General features: G+C 39.7%; 1 long non-coding RNA gene across 1 annotated transcript; it reads left to right on the top strand.

Annotated features, from left to right (window-relative positions):
* Positions 1–448: 448 nt before the first annotated feature.
* LOC111094192 lies at positions 449–9682 on the top strand. Its single transcript, XR_005384508.1, has 3 exons — positions 449–683; positions 6058–6085; positions 9578–9682. It is a non-coding gene; the product is annotated as an uncharacterized LOC111094192 (long non-coding RNA).
* The last annotated feature ends 10278 nt before the right edge of the window (positions 9683–19960 follow it).

Raw genomic sequence — 19960 nt, forward strand, 5'->3', positions numbered from 1 at the left:
ATAGCATTGCCAGTTTTGTGCTACAGTACTTCAAATGAAATTATTCTAAATTTCTTTCCTTTTCACTACAAATGTGTTTTACCACATATTTGATGACGGAACTAGAGAATGGGACATGGTTTCTTTTTTAAAGATTTTATTTATTCGAGACATAGTGTGCACAAGTGGGGGCTGGGCAGAGGGAAAGGGAGGAGCAGACTCCCCACTAAGCCCGTAATGGGGCTCCATCCCAGGACTTCACGATCATGACCTGAACTGAAGGCAGATGCACAACTGAGCCACTCAGGTGTCCTGGGACATGGTTTCTGATGAAACTCTGACACTCATATTATGGTCCCGGGAGGCCACTGGCAGATATCAGGAGGACCTGCTGCCTTGGTCCAAGGCCATGGCTAATCTGACCATCTCAGAAGCTCCTAAATACCTTTTCGATCTTCAGGTAAAATGTCCTCTACTGCAATATGAACTCCTTGTTTTGTAAGTATCCAACCTCAACCACTGAAGTCCTAAAGAATGTCAGGGCTTCCAACTGCCTATATGTGGCCTTTCCATTTGAATATCCTACTGGCAGCTCAAAATCAGTATCCCTGCCCAATCTACTCCTCCAGCAAACTGCTTCTCCTTCTTGGTTACCTGACTGCTATCAGCTTAGTGACACCAACTTCTCATTTCCAGTCACTCAGGTGAGAATTTTGGGGGGAGTACAATTTTATTCGTTCTCTTACACTAACCTCTTTTGAAGTCCCTTGATTCCTTTTTCTTTTCAAGCATTTGGATTCACTTTCCACATTTTTCTCCTTTGACATCATGTGGGAGGCTTTGATTATGGCTGTTTCCCACTACTCCAGTGCCTTCCCGTCCGGTTCAGCCTCAGTTCTGCCCAGTGATTCTTCATGAACCATCTCCCTTTCACGTGTGTTACTGTCCTGGGCTCTAGGCATTGATCACAAGCTTAAACTATTTTATCTCACTCTCAAGGACCTCCTCTAATAAGAACCTACTCATCTGGCTTCCCATTACTGCCAAAAACACTCCCCCCTCTACTTCAATCAGATTAATTTCCTTCTGTCTTTTTCCCTTTATTATCATATTAAACTCTTACTTGTTTCTGTTTCATTTTTTTTCTTCCTGAAATATTCCTTTCCCACCTTTCAAATCTCTATATTTGGAACTCTGATAATCCCACCTCACAGTAGCTTCTTCTTTCCCTGCACCTAAAAGCACATCAAAACCATAAAAATGTGTTCCTACTCTTCAATCCAGTAATACCATTTCCAGAACTGTATCCTAAATCATTAACATTAACAAATTAGAGAAAGCTCTTGTGCACAAAGTTTCCCCTCCCCTCTGACACTATTGATGATATTACTGAGGAATGGCAAACAAACTATATGTCCAGAGATAGAAATTATTGTACATCACTCTATAAGATGCACAAAATGAATATTATGAAGACTATGTAGTTACATAAAATTTGTAAAAAATATAAAGCTAACTGGACAGTAGCAACAGAATATAATATTGCATGTATATAAACACTTTAAATCAGCCTTTAATATGCAAAACATTTTAAATCAACCCTTAACATGCAACTATAAACACTTTCAGCCCTTAATATCCCAAATTTTAAACAAGCTTGATTATGAAACGGTAAAGAGATAATGTAAACCTAAAGACATTGCTGACACAAAAAAACACTTTCATTTACAAGTTTCTATGTAAATAAATTTGGATTTTTGTGAAAAAGAATGTAACATCTTTTATGTGCCTATGACATTCTAGTTATTTTATATCTCATTTAATCCTTACAATATACCCAGAGAGGGAGATATTATTAGCTACATTTTATAGATGGATAAAATAGACTGGGCAAGGTTAAATAATTTTCCTAGGATCACAGAGTAGGAAGTGGAAGGTTCAGGATTTCCGCCTGATTTTGCTGTATGGTAATCTGAAACAAAATTAAACACTTCTTTATTCTTAATAAACAAATTTAAACAATTCTTTATGCCTTTTAAAAAAATTTTTATTTATTCACGAAAAACACAGAGAGAGGCAGAGACATAGGCAGAGGGAGAAGCAGGCTCCCTCGTGGAGAGCCTAATGTGAGACTCAATCCCAGGACCCGGGATCACGACCTGAGCCAAAGGCGACGCTCAACCACTGAGCCACCCAGGTGCCACAACAATTTTTTATTCTTAACAGAATTTCTATTATTGAGGACCTGAGTATTAAATAATGTGCCTATTGCAAACTTTAAAAAGTTGGGGACAAGAGTAAGACAGAGAAGGGGAGGTTGGGAATTAGTTACATGGACTTCTGAAGAAGTAATCAGAAACAATACAGAAGTTAATGTCCATTCTGGTGGACAGAGGGCCTTGTGGGAGCTCTGGTTCACCATTTTCAGCTTAACATTTATGATTCAGAGGTGACAATGATAAAACCGTGCAAGCACTTGAATGATTTGATTAGGATGCAACCCACCCTCAAAATCAGAAAAACGGATGCTACCACCTTTCTGTAAACCCGCAGTTCAGTTGGTACTTCATGACACTGGTTTTGAGTAATCTTTCAGCTTTCCAAAGATAGTTGGCTCTCCAGACTCCAATTTGTTTCTGTGGCAGAGGATTCTGTAGTCATGTCCCATATATGGATAATAAGAAGCTTTGAAATTTTGGCAATCTTTGACTGCAAGGAATATGTCTGTCTGCAGAAGATCTTGTAAAAATAATGTTGGCAAAAACCTAATTTTACTAAATTCATGGAACTGGTAGCTAACTGGGAAAGGTATTAACTCGGAGATCCATACGTTGTTCCCCTGGGACTTGAAAATGTGGATTTCCTATTGAATAGGACAGGTGAGATGTTTCTAGCTTCTTCCATGGTCTTCAAGCTACATGGGGATTGCCTAGGCACTGTGGATGAAGTGCTAGTGAGAAATTGAATCTTACAGTGATTTGGTTATCAGGTTAGTTTTTGGAAGTATATTGTACTTTTCAGAGCCTACTAATAGATAATGCCATTAGTTTAAAAGATGAGGCTCTTCATGCCTAAAAGAACTCAAAATTTGTTTTCCATTGGTGTGCCAATTTATTTACTCACAAGCATCAGCAGATAATTTTCAGACAGTCTATGGGGGTAGCATGAATTAGAGTACTATTGCCTGGAAAAGCACTTTGTTGCTAGAGTGAACAAGATAGGCAAGGAAGGAGTATACCTCTGTTGTGTGGGAGAGTGTTCAGGTAAGACGTCTGAAGCCTAAAAAGGTTAAAGGGCAATGATACTGCCCTCTCCCTTCCTGTACATGCAACTTATGCCTTATGTTATGTTGTTTTGACTTCTTTTTGCTTTCAAGTTTTCCCATACTATACATTTTAACTTGAACCCACTGTGCAAAAATTCTGGGGTGGGGAGGTAGTGGGGGAAATTTTAACCTCCTGTGATATGGTCCTAAGTTTTGTATCTCTCTTGGGGTAGCACTACATTGGTTAAAATTTGTAGTTTTGTGAAACCTTTTCCTTGGTAAAGAGTGAGAAGTCCAAGGTTTGGGAGGACCCCATGTCCACCAGTCATCTTAGCATTGTTACCAATAGTTCATGAAATGATTAAGTTGTGTGGTATTGAAATCTCGAACAGTTTTAAAAATTGAAGTTCTTTACGTGATCAGTTTTAGGAGACAGGAAATGCTGAAATTAGCAAATGTGCATGGAATGACTCAGAATATCCACTGACCCTACTATCTGATGACCTTAACTGCATGAGAGAGAAGAGAGGCCCATTGGAACTTCTTGTCTCTTTTTAAAAATACTTTTACGTCTACCTAAAGTCTCTTTTTATTATGAAAAGTTAGAAACAATTTGGCTTTTAAATCTAAGAATAAAATAAAATAAAATAAAATAAAATAAGATGGAATTAGCGAGGGAGATAAAACATAAGAGACTCCTAACTTTAGGAAACAAACAAGACCGGTAGAGGGACGGTAGGTGGGGGCATAGGGTAGCTGGGTGATGGGCATTAAGGACAGCACTTGATGTAATGGGCACTGGGTGTTATTTGCAACTGATGAATCACTAAATTCTACCTCTGAAACTAAGAATATACTGTATGTTAATTAATTGAATTTAAATAAAAATGTCAGTAAACAAAACCAAACCAAACCAAACCAGAATTCTATTCAGTTGAATGATTTTCAAGCTAGATGACTAGTGATTCAACTTGATATTTTCTTAGCTTCTATTTTCTCAAAAAGAGTTGAATGTTTTTACTTTTGGTATGCATCCGATAAGCAGAGTATAGGTTACATGCCTAAGTATACTGTCCAAGGATTCTATTATGGAGAAATTTTAGAGTTTATCCTGTCATATTGGTTGTTACATCAATGGTAGTGTTTTTAATAAAAGCATGACTTTTGGCCATCATTTTGTTTCCCCTTCACTGGGATATAATCAGCATCAGACTTTCTTCAGATTGTGAGGAAAAAAAAACCCCTATTATTCTATCAGTGACCTTTGGCAAGCGGCTGCTCTCTTGAACTGTTCATGTCTCTGGAGTGTTTGACTAAGGTTTCTTCTGGTCAAGTCATTGACAATTCAAATGTCAAACAACAATGTGGCCATTTTTCATCTTGAGATAACTGTTTCTCTAATAAGATGATCAATTAGTCTTATTCACATTACAACATACCTTCTCATGTATTTTTATGCCATCCAGAGATCTCTATAGTCCTATTACCTTCTTATTAAAAACCCTCTTCATTTAGATTTCAGGCTATTAGAATATATAATCAATCCAAACGCACCTCATGTATGACCTACGTGTATTGACATTCTTTATACCAATGCATCCTCCAAAGGTGGTATTATGGAAAAAAAAATCTATTCTCAAGGATCTGAATTAAAGTCTTCCATAGAAAATGTCCCACTTTTGGTAAACTAACATTTTAGAAGTGGGCTTTTCACTGAAGCAAAACTTACATTTAATTACAATTCCTTGGGATTTTTTTCAGTTGGAAACCAGGCATTTCATGGAATGCCTTACAAGAAAAATTATAATACTTGTTTGCTTTTTGCAAGAAAACACTTAAGATGTCATACTTGCTTTTAAAGAAAAGTGTAATGTGGGAAACATTAGGTGTACATTTTGTGAAGAATTCTCAGCCCATCATTATATATACTTTGGAAATTTTCACTGTTGTCTGGGATTGTGTACATGCAGCTGCTTCAAATGTAACCAGGTTTAATTAATTAATTATTTTTTTGGTGCAAAAAGGTGGTTTTATTAAAAGTATGGGCACAGGACCCCTGGGTAAAAAGAGATGCATGGAGTCATGAGGTGTGGCCTATTGTATACTTTCAAGTTGGGAGTGGGTGAAGGAGAGGATAAGGCTCCCAGGTATTTTGGAAACAAGGTTTCCAGGCCCCTGATGGGGCTAGCTATTGTTTGAAAAGTCATTCTTACTGTTTGGTAAAAACTCAGTCATGAGGCTCTTCAGATGTACATTAGTGGGTCATATGCCACCAGATTTTAAATAGGAACTACTGCTTTTTCTTAGTTCCTTGTTAATGATAATATCCTCTGCATCTACCCACATTTTCAAAAGTGCTTTACATTACAGTTGGACAATTTATAAATCCTTCCCAAGAGATACCTACAGTTTAGAGAGATCTATGAATGCTCTCATTTTTAGAGATCTTATTTTTAATTAATGAAACTTAAAAAGGCCCTTTCTGAGAATGGTACTTGGAGCTCAGAGTGCTTATACCTCTGAATAGAAACTGTTTTAAATCATTTTGGGGGGCATAATAAAAATATAGTACTGTGGGTATATGTGTATGTGTGTCTGTGTGTAGCGAGGGAGAAAAAAAATGCCATGTCCGGAATTAGTCTTTAGTAACACATTTCAGAGATTTGGAATATTTAACATATTCAAAACAGCTAGCTTAAAATAATAGCAAAATACTTTCCTACATTTGAAAGTGAGACAGCCGTTCCAATAAGCATTATAAATAGAATAATCGTCACTGGTTCATTAATTCTTTCTCTTTTTCCTATGACAAGCTGGTGACAAGCACCTAATCTGGGCCAGGTAAGTACAGAGCGCTGGCAATACAAAGATAAATGACAATCTGTGCCCTCCTGGAGATATTTTTCCTCCTGGAGTTTTAATGTTTAATTTCACTTGTGCTTTTATTAGGAAGGAAAGGGAGAAGAGGAGGGAAATGATGGTCTAAAAAAGGGATGGGTCAGAAAAGTTATTATTCAGCTTTTCTTGGGTGATTTTTTAAGAGATTTTATTTATTTATTCATGAGAGAGACACAGAGAGAGGCAGAGACACAGGCAGAGGGAGAAGCAGGCTCTCTGTGGGGAGCCTGATGTGGGACTCGATCCCAGGACCCCGGGATCACGTCCTGGGCTGAAAGCAGGTGCTCAACCGCTGAGCCACCCAGGTGCCCCTCTTGGGCAATTCTGAACCTAGTCCATTATTATAAAGTTCTCAATTATTTCTCCATCTGAAATGAAACATACACCCCTTTTCTCTTGCACAAAGAATGAGTAATAACACGATGAGAGCGTGGGATCTGGAGTCAGGTAGGTATGGGCTGGAATACTAATCCTGCCACCAATTTGATTGTACCTTTCCGTGATTTACTTAATTAGCCTCTCTGTGGATTGGTTTTCTCATCACACAATGGGAGTAAAAAATGCCAGGTCCTGGCTAAAGGCTGTTTCTTTTCCCTTCTAGGCTCTTCTTTTCCTTTCATGCACTGAATATTATTGATCTGAAAATGAGGCACCACACCAAAAATTTAAAATAATTTGAAACTTGGGAATTGTGTCTTTCAAATGATGTAGCATAATTGCTAACCTTGATGTTTTATAAGGCACTGGAGTAAAAATGATGTCAGGGCTCCCTAATCCCTTGGTCTGGCTATACATGTTTGGCACAGATCCCAGACTAAATATAGCAAGTCTTGCTTCTTGGGTCAATATAATTTCTAATCCCTAGGTTGAATGAGCAAATCTTCCCAGACAAGATTTAATTCACAAATGCATTTAGGTAGACACTGGATATATCTAACTGTACATCATCAAGTGAAAACAGGTCATCAGCATTAGCTTGGCTAACTGAAAAGAAACTTGCATCAGGAAACCAGCAATCTCACCAACAAATCCTGCTGGGGATGGACTAAACATAATTGTTCATTGAAAAAAAATTAAAAATAGAATATTAGGGATATATTCTCCCATTGATAGTTGCACATAATTCCCTGAAGTGTTAATGGAAGCTCAGCAAGTGCATCATCAGGAAAATCTGCCTCTTAACATCCACATTCATCTGTCAGTCTCTTTCCACAGACTCTTGAAGTGGAGTGGAAAGGGGAAAAAAAATCCCATAGAATTTCCAAGTAAGAGAAGTCCATCACTTTGCACTTACCAGTTCACCACACTATCTCGCCTTCACTTTAGAATAGCTACACTATTGGGAATCATGTGTTCCCATCCCTGGAGGATGGACTTTGCTGTCTTTATCTTTCTGGACTAGATAGATTAATGGGATTCCATGTAACTTAACCCATGAAGGGCAAGTTTTAAGCCAGGTCCTTCTTACTTACACGGACTTTAAAGACATTCCCTTCCTGCCTTTGCCAAAATGTCTCTGAGTTCTTGGACTTAGAGCTGGGAGCAGGCTTTGTACTCCTGGAATCTCAGAAGACGTGAAAGGTCTCTATTTTTCCATTCATTTCTATTGAAACAAACAAGCCTATATTTTCCAATTTCTTCCCTAACTAAAATCAATTTCTGTGGTGGATGAAAGTTACTATCACAACTCAGTGTGAAAAGTCAATGAGAAATTGAAGACTGCTGTTCCTGCGACTACTTCCAATGATTGCAGTAGCAGGCTTAAACTGCCTTCACGGGAGTCCTGTAAGCCAGGCCCCAAAGAATTCTTATATTTCTGTGTAACCCCTTCCAGTAAAACAGCATTCAATCTAACTGAGACTGAGTCAGCTACACTTCTGCGATTTGTTTGGCTTGTGGCTTCTATTGGTTTTCTATTACTGCCTTAGCAAATTATCACAAACTCAGTGGTTTAAAACAACCCAAATTTATCATCTGGCAGTTCTTGAAGGCAGAAGTCTGATGCAGGTCTCGCTGGCCTAAAACTAAGGTGTTGGCAGGGGTACGTTCCTTTCTAGGGGCCTGAGGGGAGAACAAGTTTGCTGGTATTTCCAGTTTCTAGAGGTACCTGTGCTAGAAGAAGTTGCTGAATCCTCTTCCCAAAAATACTGGGTCTGGGGTGGGATGATAAAAAGAAAAGAAGAGCTCTGTTTTGTGAGTCTTTTGTATTAATGGCCGCTATGGTAGGCAGCCTTTAAGGTGACCCCAATGATTCCAGTTCCCTGAGTGTGAGCTGGGCCTAGTGACTTGCTTTCGACCAACAGACTATGGCAAAGATGATGAGAATTTGGTTCTGAGGATAGGCCGCAGGGAGACTCTGGCTTCCCTCACGCTGGCGCCCATGTGTTTGCTCTGATGAGAATCAGCTGCCATGTTTCGAGGATGGCGTGAGAGAGAGGCGCCATGGCAAGGGTCTGAGGTAGGCTCCGGGGACAGAGGCAAACCCCGGCTAGTGGAAGGGGAGGCGGGCGGGATGGGGTACTGAGTGACGGGCACTGGGGAGGGCACTTGAGGGACGAGCACTGGGTGTTATACTATATGTTGGCAAATGGAACTTCAATTAAAGAAAAAAAAGAAAAGAAAAGAAAAGAAAAGAACCCAGGCCCTTGGGATGCCTGGGTGGCTCAGTGGTTGGGCATCTGCCTTCGGCCCAGGTCATGATCCTAGAGTCCCTGGATCAAGTCCCACGTCGGGCTCCCGCGGGGGGCTTGCTTCTCCCTCTGTCTCTGCCTCTCTCTGTGTGTCTCTTATGAATAAATAAATAAAATCTTAAAAAAAAAGAAAGAAAGAAACTCAGGCCCTCAATGCAGAGGATCCGAATCCTGTCAACAAGCGCTTGAATGCACTTGGAAGTGGGTCTTTCCTTGCCCAGGCCTTGGGGCAGCTGCCATCCTTGAGGCTGAGGCATCCCGCAAGGTGGAGCCTGGATTTCTGATTCACAAAAACTTTGGGAAAACAAACACTTGTTGTCTTCAGCCTCTAAATTTGGGGATAATTTGTGTCCTAACAATAGATAACGAATACAACAATGGAACGGCATTTTGGCAAGTTTGGAAAATAGAGGGGGAGAAAAATGATCCAAAATTCTACTACTCAGTCACAACTATGGCTTTATTTTTGTGTGTTTTGCTCCAATTGGCATATGTACATACACATACATTTCTACTGCTGATATGCATAATGTGAATAAAATTTCACATCCTATTTTTTCATTTAACACTATGCCATAAGTATTTCCATGTTTCTTTAAGAATTTTTGTACTTATGGGGCATCTGGTTGGCTCAGAAGAGCATGGGACTCTTGATATTGGTGTGAATTCGAGCTCCAAGTTGAGTGTAGAGAATACTTAAAGTAATAAATTTTTTAAAAAAGAATTTTGTACTTTATTTTTAAAGGCACGACAATCTCTGAAGAGGAAATGCCACAATTCAGCTGATTTCCTCATTCTCTTTGGGCATCTTCATTACTTCCTATTTAATTTGCAATTAAAAATAATGTGGGAACCATCAGCTTTGTGGATGTGGTTTTTTTTTTTCTCTTCCCACTTTAATTTTTCTCATATCTTTATCTTTCTTGGTACATTTCTCAATTTGCTATAGTAACTCCTCCGATAATCCTCAGTGGTTGGTGTATGGCAAAATTTCCGAGTCACTTCATGCTAAAGCTGTCTTTGTTTTTCTTTTCATTAAATATTAATCTAGATGGCTATTGATTTTTGGTTGAAAATTGCGATGCCCAAATATATGGCAATATCAAACCTAAGAAAAATTCTACCTCTCCAATAAGAATATAGTTTCAAAGTTTTTAGCCAGTTTGAGTAGACAATTTTATACATGGAAACAATATAGGTAATGTATATATATTTATAACTAATGTCACACAAGCATTTAAATGGCCAGATTACAAAAACCACTTTTTAAAATTTTGAAATACTGCCTTCTTTTTATTTCTTGTTGAATTCTTAAATATTTTTTATTGTGGTACAATACATGTAATATAAAATTTGGCATTTTGGGGACCCCTGGGTGGCTCAGTGGTTGAGCATCTGCCTTTGGCTCAGGGTGTGATCCTGGAGACCCAGGATCGAGTCCCACATCGGGCTCCCTGCATGGAGTCTGCTTCTCCTCCCTCTGCCTATGTCTCCGCCTCTCTCTCATTGTGTCTCTTGTGAATAAATAAATAAAATATTTTTTTTAAATTGGCATTTTGATAATTTTTAAAAAGATTTTTACTTATTTATTTGAGAGAGAGAGAGCACAGGCAGTGGGGAGGGGCACAGGAAGAGGGAGAAGCAGACTCCCCACTGAGCAGGGAGCCTAAGATGGGGGCTCAATCCCAGGACCCCAAGATCATGACCTGAGCTGAAGGCAGACACTTAACCAACTGAACCATCCAGGTGCCCCACCATTTCGATAATTTTTATGTGTACAATTTAGTAGCATTAAGTACATTGATGTTGTTGTGCAACTCTCACCACTATCCATTTCCAGAATGGTATTGCCTTTCTTTTGGAGTAGGAAAAATTCTTGTAAGTGGGATTACTGGGTCAGAGAGTTTGAATTATGTACCCTTTTTGAAATTCAATTATATTGTAGTGTCTAAGCACGTGGGCTATAGAGTTAGACCAAACTGGATTTGAATCCTGAAACTGAGTAATACTTGACCACCTTTGGGAAGTAATCTAATTTTTGTAAGTCTCGTGTTCCTCTTCTACAAAGTGCCTTCTAATGCAGGCACCCCAAAATACCTAATAATAATTGGTATGAAATTATATAGTCTAAAATACTTAGGATTGTGCCTGGCACATAATGCCCATTATTTCTTTTGTAATGTGCAAAGATGTAAATGTGAACTCCTATTATTTATCATCATTATCATCATCATGCTCAGGATCTTATAGAATCAGTTGTTCTCTTAATAATGTGGCTTTTGGCATTTTACTGCTTCTGTAAGGAGATTTTCAACAATATCTGTGAACAGTATTTGTGTTTTGAACAAGTTATGATACTGTCAGGATTGTAAAAGATGCTATTGGTGTGGTTCAGTGTAAACTTGAGGGATGAGCTTTTTATAGAGCTTAGCAACAGATGCAACAAACATGGAATTAAACCACAACAGTATTCATAGTACATCACCCCAGAACAGGTTTCAATATCAGATGAAATACAGGGTGAAGGAATATGAAACAATAATGGGAAGGGTGGGGGTGGAGAGAGATACTGGGATTTTGAAGAAATGAGTAGAAAGAAAGGCAAGTTCCTGGTTATCGAGCTCTTAAGGAAGTCTGTGTGGTCAACATACAGTCAATGAGCTGCAAACACCCTTGCAATACTCCTGTGAGATAGTGAGAAGCAGACAAGGAAGCCTAAATACAGAAAACTTACTTTCTGGGCATCACACAGCCAGTTATTGGCAGAAGTGGGATTGAAATTTAGGCTTCCGATTCCATGATGCTATTTGTTTGTGGCCCTCTATATTAGTCTGATGAAGGATGAATTCTAGAAGGAGGTTTTTTTTCTGTTTGAAATGAATGAGTCTTTACCCAGGCACAGACTCACACAGAATGAATAAGCACAGCTGTGCTAGAGAGCTTCAGTTTGCCCCCAGAGATCCATGCCTATCCTTCTCCATCTTGCTGTCTACATCAGAATTGACCTGTAGAGATTGCATCAAAGGGCTCCCTTGCCCTCAGCTTCCTGTTGGTATTGGTAAAGGAGATTAGAGGGAAGAGTGTATTTATGGTTTCCTCCCTGAGGGGTTTCATTAGGCTGGCTGTGTCCTGGCTCCTGTCTGGCATCCCTCTGTGCACAATCTTCAGGTTCCAGTAACTTCTCTATACCCTCGTTTTTGCAGGGTGGTAACAGTCCCTGGGGCACTATAGTGCTATGCCTTGTTGATTCCCTATATCTTGCTCACATCTTTATAAATAGTCCCTTTACCAAACTCTCCTCAAATTATCCCATTTTGGAAATACCATCTGTTTTCTAATGGGCCTCTGACTGACCCACAAGCCTTATTGCCATTAACCAGAACGTTTGGGGAAGAAAGAGGAGGTGACTTGTTCAGAGAAGGATCTGACTTCTCACCACTCCAGACTGGGTTTGGCCTAGAATGATGGCAAAGGAAGGTATGAGTAGAGTTATTTCACTATCTATGAATCCTCAAGAAAACTGGATCTTTCCTCTTCCAGTTGAAGGTGAGAAGACTTTTCTATCAATGGGGACTCACCAGATCCAGAAGAGAGGCCTGGACTGAGTAGTGTCCTGTTGCCTTGGGCCATCCTGGAGAGATGACCATTAGGTTCCACTCTGGGTGTGGCCTGGCCTTTTGTCAGGAGTGGTCAGGCAGTTCAGGGCAGAGTTGCCCAGCCATCTATTTGCTAATTCTTAAAAGTCATAGAGCTAAAAGCAACCAAATCCTCACATTTCAGAACTATCATCGGCATCTAAATTATGGTATTATATTTAAGCTTTATATCCAAGACTTGCAGGCTTTGGGTACCTTAAGGAAAAGTCTAGTGACCAAAGAAAGTCTCACGACTGAATGTCATTTGTTTGAAGGTCTCTGGACTCCAGAGAAGAGATTGTTCTGGGAACCTGTACCAAGATACCACCATTGTCCCATATGAGATAGACAGCTTTGACATTGAAGTTGGGGTATTTTCTGTTTCATGTCTTCCTTTGAGAAGGCTTTATACCTTGGGTAGGACACAGAGCCCCAAAGCTGCCAGGCTCTAGCCAGCTGGGAGAGCTTCTTTTATCCCGCACACAGTGATAACATCCAAACCCACTGACTGTTAACTTAGCTATCTTCTCTTTTCTAACTGATTTTAGCTTGATTTCTCATGTAGCCCACACTTTGGTACATGGTTATGTAGAGGCTGCTTTTTGTGGTTACTTCAGTAGTGTATAGTCCTTCATTTATTCAAGTATTTATCGGGGTGGGGCAGGGACTGGGCAATAATGGGCAGCTGAGAATATGATGAATAGAGTTAGTCCCTATGGCCATGGAACTTAATGTCTAGTGGAGATACAGATACACAAAAAATAATTACCCATGGTTCCTTGTTTCATCAACTTTACTGTAACTAGAAGTCAGAATTCATCTCCACTGTTTTGATTTTTTTTATTGGAGTTCCATTTGCCAACATATAGAATAACACCCAGTGCTCATCCCGCCAAGTGCCCCCCTCAGTGCCCATCACCCAGTCACCCCAACCCTTTCCACTACCCCTTGTTCGTTTCCCAGAGTTAGGGGTCTCTCATGTCCTGTCACCCTCAATGATATTTTCACTCATTTTCTCTCCTTTCCCCTTTATTCCCTTTCACTAATTTTTATATTCCCCAAATGAATGAGACCATATAACGTTTGTCCTTTTCTGATTGACTTACTTCACTCAGCATAATACCCTCCAGTTCTATCCACATAGAAGCAAATGGTGGGTATTTGTCGTTTCTAATAGCTGAGGAATACCCCATTGTATACATAGACCACAGCTTCTTTATCCTAGGTCATAGGGCAGATCTATTTTTAACTCTTTGAGGAAACTCCACACAGTTTTCCAGAGTGGCTGCACCAGTTCACATTCACACCAACAGTGCAGAGGCTTCCCCTTTCTCCGCATCCTCGCCAACATTTTGTTGTTTCCTGCCTTTTTAATTTCCCCCATTCTCACTGGTGTGAGGTGGTATCTCATTGTGGTTTTGATTTGTATTTCCCTGATGGCCAGTGATGTGGAGCATTTTCTCATGTGCGTGTTGGCCATGTCTATGTCTTCCTCTGTGAGATTTCTGTTCATGTCTCTTGCCCATTTCATGATTAGATTGTTTATTTCTTTGCTGTTGAGTTTCATAAGTTCTTTATAGATCTTGGAAACTAGCCCTTTATCTGATACGTCATTTGCAAATCTCTTCTCCCATTCTGTAGGTTGTCTTTTAGTTTTGTTGACTGTTTCTTTTGCTGTGCAGAAGTTTTGATCTTGATTAAGTCCTAATAATTAATTTTTGCTTTTGTTTCTCTTGTCTTCATGGATGTATCTTGCAGGAAGTTGCTGTGGCCAAGTTCAAAAAGGGTGTTGCCTGTGTTCTCCTCTAATATTTTGATGGAAGCATGTCTCACATTTAGATCTTTTATCCATTTTGAGTTTATCTTTCATCTCCACTGTTTTGTATCCATTGAGTATCCAAGCACATCGGTGACATTCAATAGGTACTTTGTTTTATACATTTTCTGCTGATAGTTCAGAGCTTCTTATTCTGCCTGCCTTGGTGTCAAAGGCATCAGATCTGGCCTTGAGGCAAAGAAGAAAATCAGATTGGAAACTGATGCCTGTTTTGCTCTTTCTATACATTCTGGGACAACTGTCATAGCAGACTAGATAGCTCCAGATGTACACCAGATTGGGCTAGTTCCCCCATCCTAGTCCTTCTTCTGGGAGGCACACCTGTGCCCCTCATTGATGAGCTTCTCTGGCCCACTGCTAGGAATCATTTTCCAGTAAAGAAAAAAATAAAGAGGAAAGAACAGCAAGCTCTGTGACTAAACCAGCTTCAGCTCTCAGGGGTACGAAATCCTTCTCCAAATCACCTCATTAAAGGGAACGGGAAAGGAAAGACTCTCTCTGAGGATCACTGGAGTGTAGTCACCATCTATTCCTTTCATTTTCTTGCTAAATTCTGGACATTTGTGGCCACTGGCTGATATATTTTACTTTGGCTTTTTTTTTAGGGACTAAAGTGCCCAGTGATTCAAGCCAGTATATTCTGAGCTTGTTTGGGAATGGTTTGTTTCAATTATTAATTTAATTTCCAACATTCTTGGTGTTTTTTTTCACTTTCAGTTAAAATAAATTTCATTTGTTGAATGTATCAGGATTTGCATGACCTTTGAAATGATTCTTTGTAAGGAAACTGAGTAGCTTAAAATGGATAATAGCCCTTATGTTGGTAATTATCATTTGGTATTAATAGCACCTCTTCCATCTAGCCCCCTCAAAATTCAAATTAAAGAGTTAAGTCAATTATGGAATCACAATTACAGCCATAAATTTCTTCAAATTTTTAATTTTTATGCAGTTATCTGTTTATGTACCTTAATTTTATTTTCTTTCTTTTTAAGATCTTATTTATGTATTCATGAGAAACACACACAGAGAGGCAGAGACACACCAGAGGGAAAAGCAGTCTCCCTCAGAACATAAAGATTCCTAACTCTGGGAAACGAACTAGGGGTGGTGGAAGGGGAGGAGGGCGGGGGGTGGGGGGGGTGGGGGCACTTGACGGGATGAGCACTGGGTGTTATTCTGTATGTTGGTAAATTGAACACCAATAAAAAATAAATTTATTATATATATAAAAAAGCAGTTTCCCTGAAGGGAGCCCGATGCAGGACTAGACTCCAGGACCCCGGGATCATGACCTGAGCCAAAGGCAGATGCTCAATCACTGAGCCACCCAGGCATCCCTATGTACCTTAATTTTCATTCATGTTAACCACAGTTACAACTTTTCCCTAAGATTGTCACCTTAACCTGCCATGTCCAGCTCATATTTGTAGTAGCTTCCTTATGATTTTAGGCTCTATTTTTAATTTTAAGGCCACTGGAACTTCTCTCACCTGTGTCTGCAGGGAACTAGGCAAAGAGATCCCCTGTTGCTTACTCTGCCTCAGGACTAAATCTTGAACTGCTCTTTCAGACCCAATGGGGTACTTCCCCATCCCATTGAGACCTTCTCCACTAGTGACTCTATAATGCATTTATCCAACTGCTTTGTTATCCATCAAGTTCTCACCTTGTCTTTTGGAGTGGAAGCATTCCACTTGTCTCCTGGCTCACAACTTTGGCATCATTGACTCCCCCATTCCAGCAACAGCGTCAGTGGCTGCCACAGGAAATGCTCATCCAACCTCCACTTCAGAAGGGAAGTGATGCTTCTATCAGACTTGGTTCAGGCTTGAGGTGGAATCCAGATGCCCCGTTTCTTTAAAAAAAATTGTTTTTTTTTTTGTTAATTGAATGTCAAATTGTGAAAGCTGGTTGGGATGGATAGGGTCAGAAACTAAGCTAGAGGTGGGCTTAGAGCCGAATGCTTTAGATGGAATTAGAATCTAGAATAGATGCAATTCTTTAGCAGAATTAGAGTAAACATTGGCAGAAGACCAATAGCTGATATTTGTAGCTATTGATTTAATATTTGCAATTGTTATGCTGTTTAAATCCTTTTAAAAACTAGAGTTAACCGGAGTTGTGAGAAGCATAATTTCCTTAAGGAATCTCTAGAAGGAGCAATCATTTACAAAGTAGAAAAAAAGTATAAATATTAAGACTGAGTTCACCTAAGAAAGATGAAACAGGCATCTAAAGGAAAATGTATCAGCTAGGATTAGCTCTAGCAAATCAAAATAATAGTGGCTTTAACAAGAGAGCTTTTTTCCTCTCCATGTAAAAGTCCAGAAATAAGCAGTGCCTGAAGTCATCAGGGATGTATGTTCTTCCTGTCTTTCTGTTTTACTGTCTTTAGTGTTCCATCTCCTGGTCCAAAGTGGATGCTAAGCCCTCAGCTGTCACATTTGCCTTCCAGCCAACAGGAAAGAAGAATATTATATACATATATCTTGCTTTTATCACGTTAGATAAAATTTCATCATATGGCCATTCTTAGTTGAAAAAGGGAGGAAGCTGGGAAAGGTCTTTATACCAGGTGGCCATGTGCTCAGCTAAAAATCAGGAATACTATTGCCAAGAAGAAGGAAAGAATAGATGTTGGGGATTAGATAAATATTATGTAATTGAGGACTGTTTGGGGCAAGAGGATCCACAAGCATTTCATGAAAACAAGTTCCAAAGGATTTCTGCCTCCCAGCATTAAATATGTTAAATCATGTTCAGGAACATGTCTGTAACAGAACCACAAGCCAACTCTCAAGAGCCTGGTATTAGAAACCCATCGCAAGTTATTATTGCTAATGTGGGTGTTGAGAATGAAGAAGAGTGAGTGAATGTTGAAGAAAAGACCTCAGAGACTTCTGGATAAATGGACTCTCGAAGTATAACAGCACCTGTCACAACTTGAGGAATGGTTTTGATCATTGTCAATGGAGCTACTCTGAATCGCAGATTTGGGATTTGGAGAGTTTCGTTTTGCTTAGATTCTCCAAAGCAGCATTTCTGTACTTAGATTTTCAAATCAGAGAAGCCGAGACTTCCACTCATAAGGATAGCAGCTTTTTTTCAAAGGAGTGTTTTCTCCTCCCAAATGAGTCAGCTTTAACCTCTTCCTGCCATTTCTGGCAGCCTTGATATGTTTATCCAGTGGTACCCTAAGTTAACTTCATGTGCTTAGTTTGTTAGCAGGGACTGATTTATGAACCAGGAGAGATAAAGTTCACTAGTTTGTGTGGGGAAAAGAAGAAAACAAAGAACTTACTCTAGGAGCCACTAGATCGCTCATCATCAAATTTTGGCTTTACTTGTTTCCTCTGGAAATTTTTCCATGTAAATCCCTTGAGGCTAGGGACTCTTTCTCCCTTGATATCCCAAATGCCTAGCTCAGCGCCTCTCACAAAGCTGGCTCTCGATAAATATTTGTTGAGATATTCTGAAGGAGGTTCATCAGAGACAGTGACAGAAAAACACATAATGAAAATTAACAACCCAGTTTTTGGTAGTCTTAGGTCATGTCTAGTGTTTTTCTTTTTTTTTTTTTTTAAGATTTATGTAGGGGCACCTAGGTGGCTCAGTTGGTTAAGCCTTCGGCTTAGGTCATGATCCCGGGGCCCTGGGATTGAGTCCCCCACCGCTGAGCCACCCGGACTACCCCAATAAAATCTTTTTTAAAAAAAGATTTATTTGTTTACTTGAGAGAGAGAGAGAGTGGGCAGGAGAGGGCAGAGGGTGAGGGAGAGAGATTCTCTAGCAGACTCCCCGCTGTGCCCCACACGTGACCCCCATCCCACCACTCTGAGATCATGACCTGAGCCCAATCAAGAGTCTGGCTTTTAGGGATCCCTGGGTGGCGCAGCGGTTTGGCGCCTGCCTTTGGCCCAGGGCAGGATCCTGGAGACCCGGGATCGAATCCCATGTCGGGCTCCCGGTGCATGGAGCCTGCTTCTCCCTCTGCCTCTCTCTCTCTCTCTCTCTGTGACTATCATAAATAAATAAAAAATCTTAAAAAAAAATAAAATAAAGACTTATTAAGAGTCTGGCTTTTAACTGACTGAGCCACACTGGCTAGGAGCTCTAGGAGCTCTAAAAGAAAAGAAAATTCACAGCAAGATGGCCCTGGGAAGTCTTGAGATTTTGTAAGGAAGTAATGAAGGAAAAACACTCATTTTGACACCTGCTCTTCAGTGTGAAAAATTCACAGCTTTGTAAATGGTAACAAAGGAAAGAAAACCTAATCTATAAGAGTCTGAGTGTTTACCATACGAGATTTCAGGACACACGATTATTCCTTTTGCTTCAGTTTGCTAGTGCCGCCTATTCACCCAAATAAAGATGTCCTTTCTCCAGCCAAACCTGAGCTGCCAGAGTGAACTAATGACTTCAGAATGGAAGACAGATGCTTCCTGTGGGAGGGTTTCTGGGCAGACAGAGAACACATAACCAGAGCTGGTTACAGAATTTGTGAGGCCTGGTGCAAAATGAAAATGGAAGACTGCTTGCTTGTTCAAAAGTGAGAAAAAACATGTCATTAAAGGGACTAAAATATAAAGCTTTTTCCCTTTTCCCACAGTATCTCTGTTGACTTGTCGTGGTGTTTTTAGTTTATTTAATGCTGCTCTAAGTAAAGAAGAATCAAACATTTTAAGTTACTGGCGTGCTTTTTACCATTCATCTTTTTATTGTGGAATTTCAGTTTTAAGTTTATTCTAATATATTTATTCGAATTATATGAGAACATTTAACTTGCATGCAGGGTCACCAAACTTGTACAATTTGCATTTTTGTAGCTCGCACATGCATATATATTTTGTTCTTACTACCACACTGGATATGCTGCAAAGAGCTGTCTCACCTGTTTTTTCTTTTGCTTCTTGATTCATGTGCATTCTCCTAACACTCTTTGGAAGCCAGCAGCTTCCATAAAATGCTTGCTTTGTGCTTGCTTTAAGTCCCGTTGAACTCAATTCTGGATCCACTATATTCTGTGTTCAGGCAGCACCAGGAATGCTATATGAAAATGAGGTGGCAAGAAATGACAGACACACATACCATGTGCATGATCTGCTCATGCCATGCTACATTGTCCCTTTGGACTTCACTTATAAAACCCAAGTTCAAGGATTCAATTATTGTGAATTGCAACACAGTGATAGTAGAGAGTTAAACCAAGTGTGGGGCCCTTTTGAACCTGGCCCTGTGGGCCTGCGCAGGTCGCATGCCCATGAAGACAGTCCTGCATGTAACCAAAGTAAGAGTTACCTTTTCTTTTCTTTTTCAGTAATTTGAAAAATCAGTAGTCATTGGAAGAGCACAAATGAAATGAGCATGTCAATAGGGGCCGTATTGAAGAATAGTATTGTATTGCCTAACTGAAGCTAAGATGAATCTTGAAATATTGTAAAAGAATTAATAGGAGGGGCGCCTGGTTGGCTCAGTCAGAAGAGCATGGAACTCTTGATCTCAGGGTTGTGTGTTTGAGCCCTACGTTGGGTATAGAGATTACTAAAAAATATAATAAATTGACTGAAAAAGAAAGAACAGGAAAGAAAAGAACTTGTAGTCAGTGTTCAATTGAGAATCATCTGAAGTGCAATAATTATGTTAGTGGATTAAA

Source organism: Canis lupus, chromosome 36 (assembly GCF_011100685.1).
Source record: "Canis lupus familiaris isolate Mischka breed German Shepherd chromosome 36, alternate assembly UU_Cfam_GSD_1.0, whole genome shotgun sequence".
Taxonomy (NCBI): domain Eukaryota; kingdom Metazoa; phylum Chordata; class Mammalia; order Carnivora; family Canidae; genus Canis; species Canis lupus.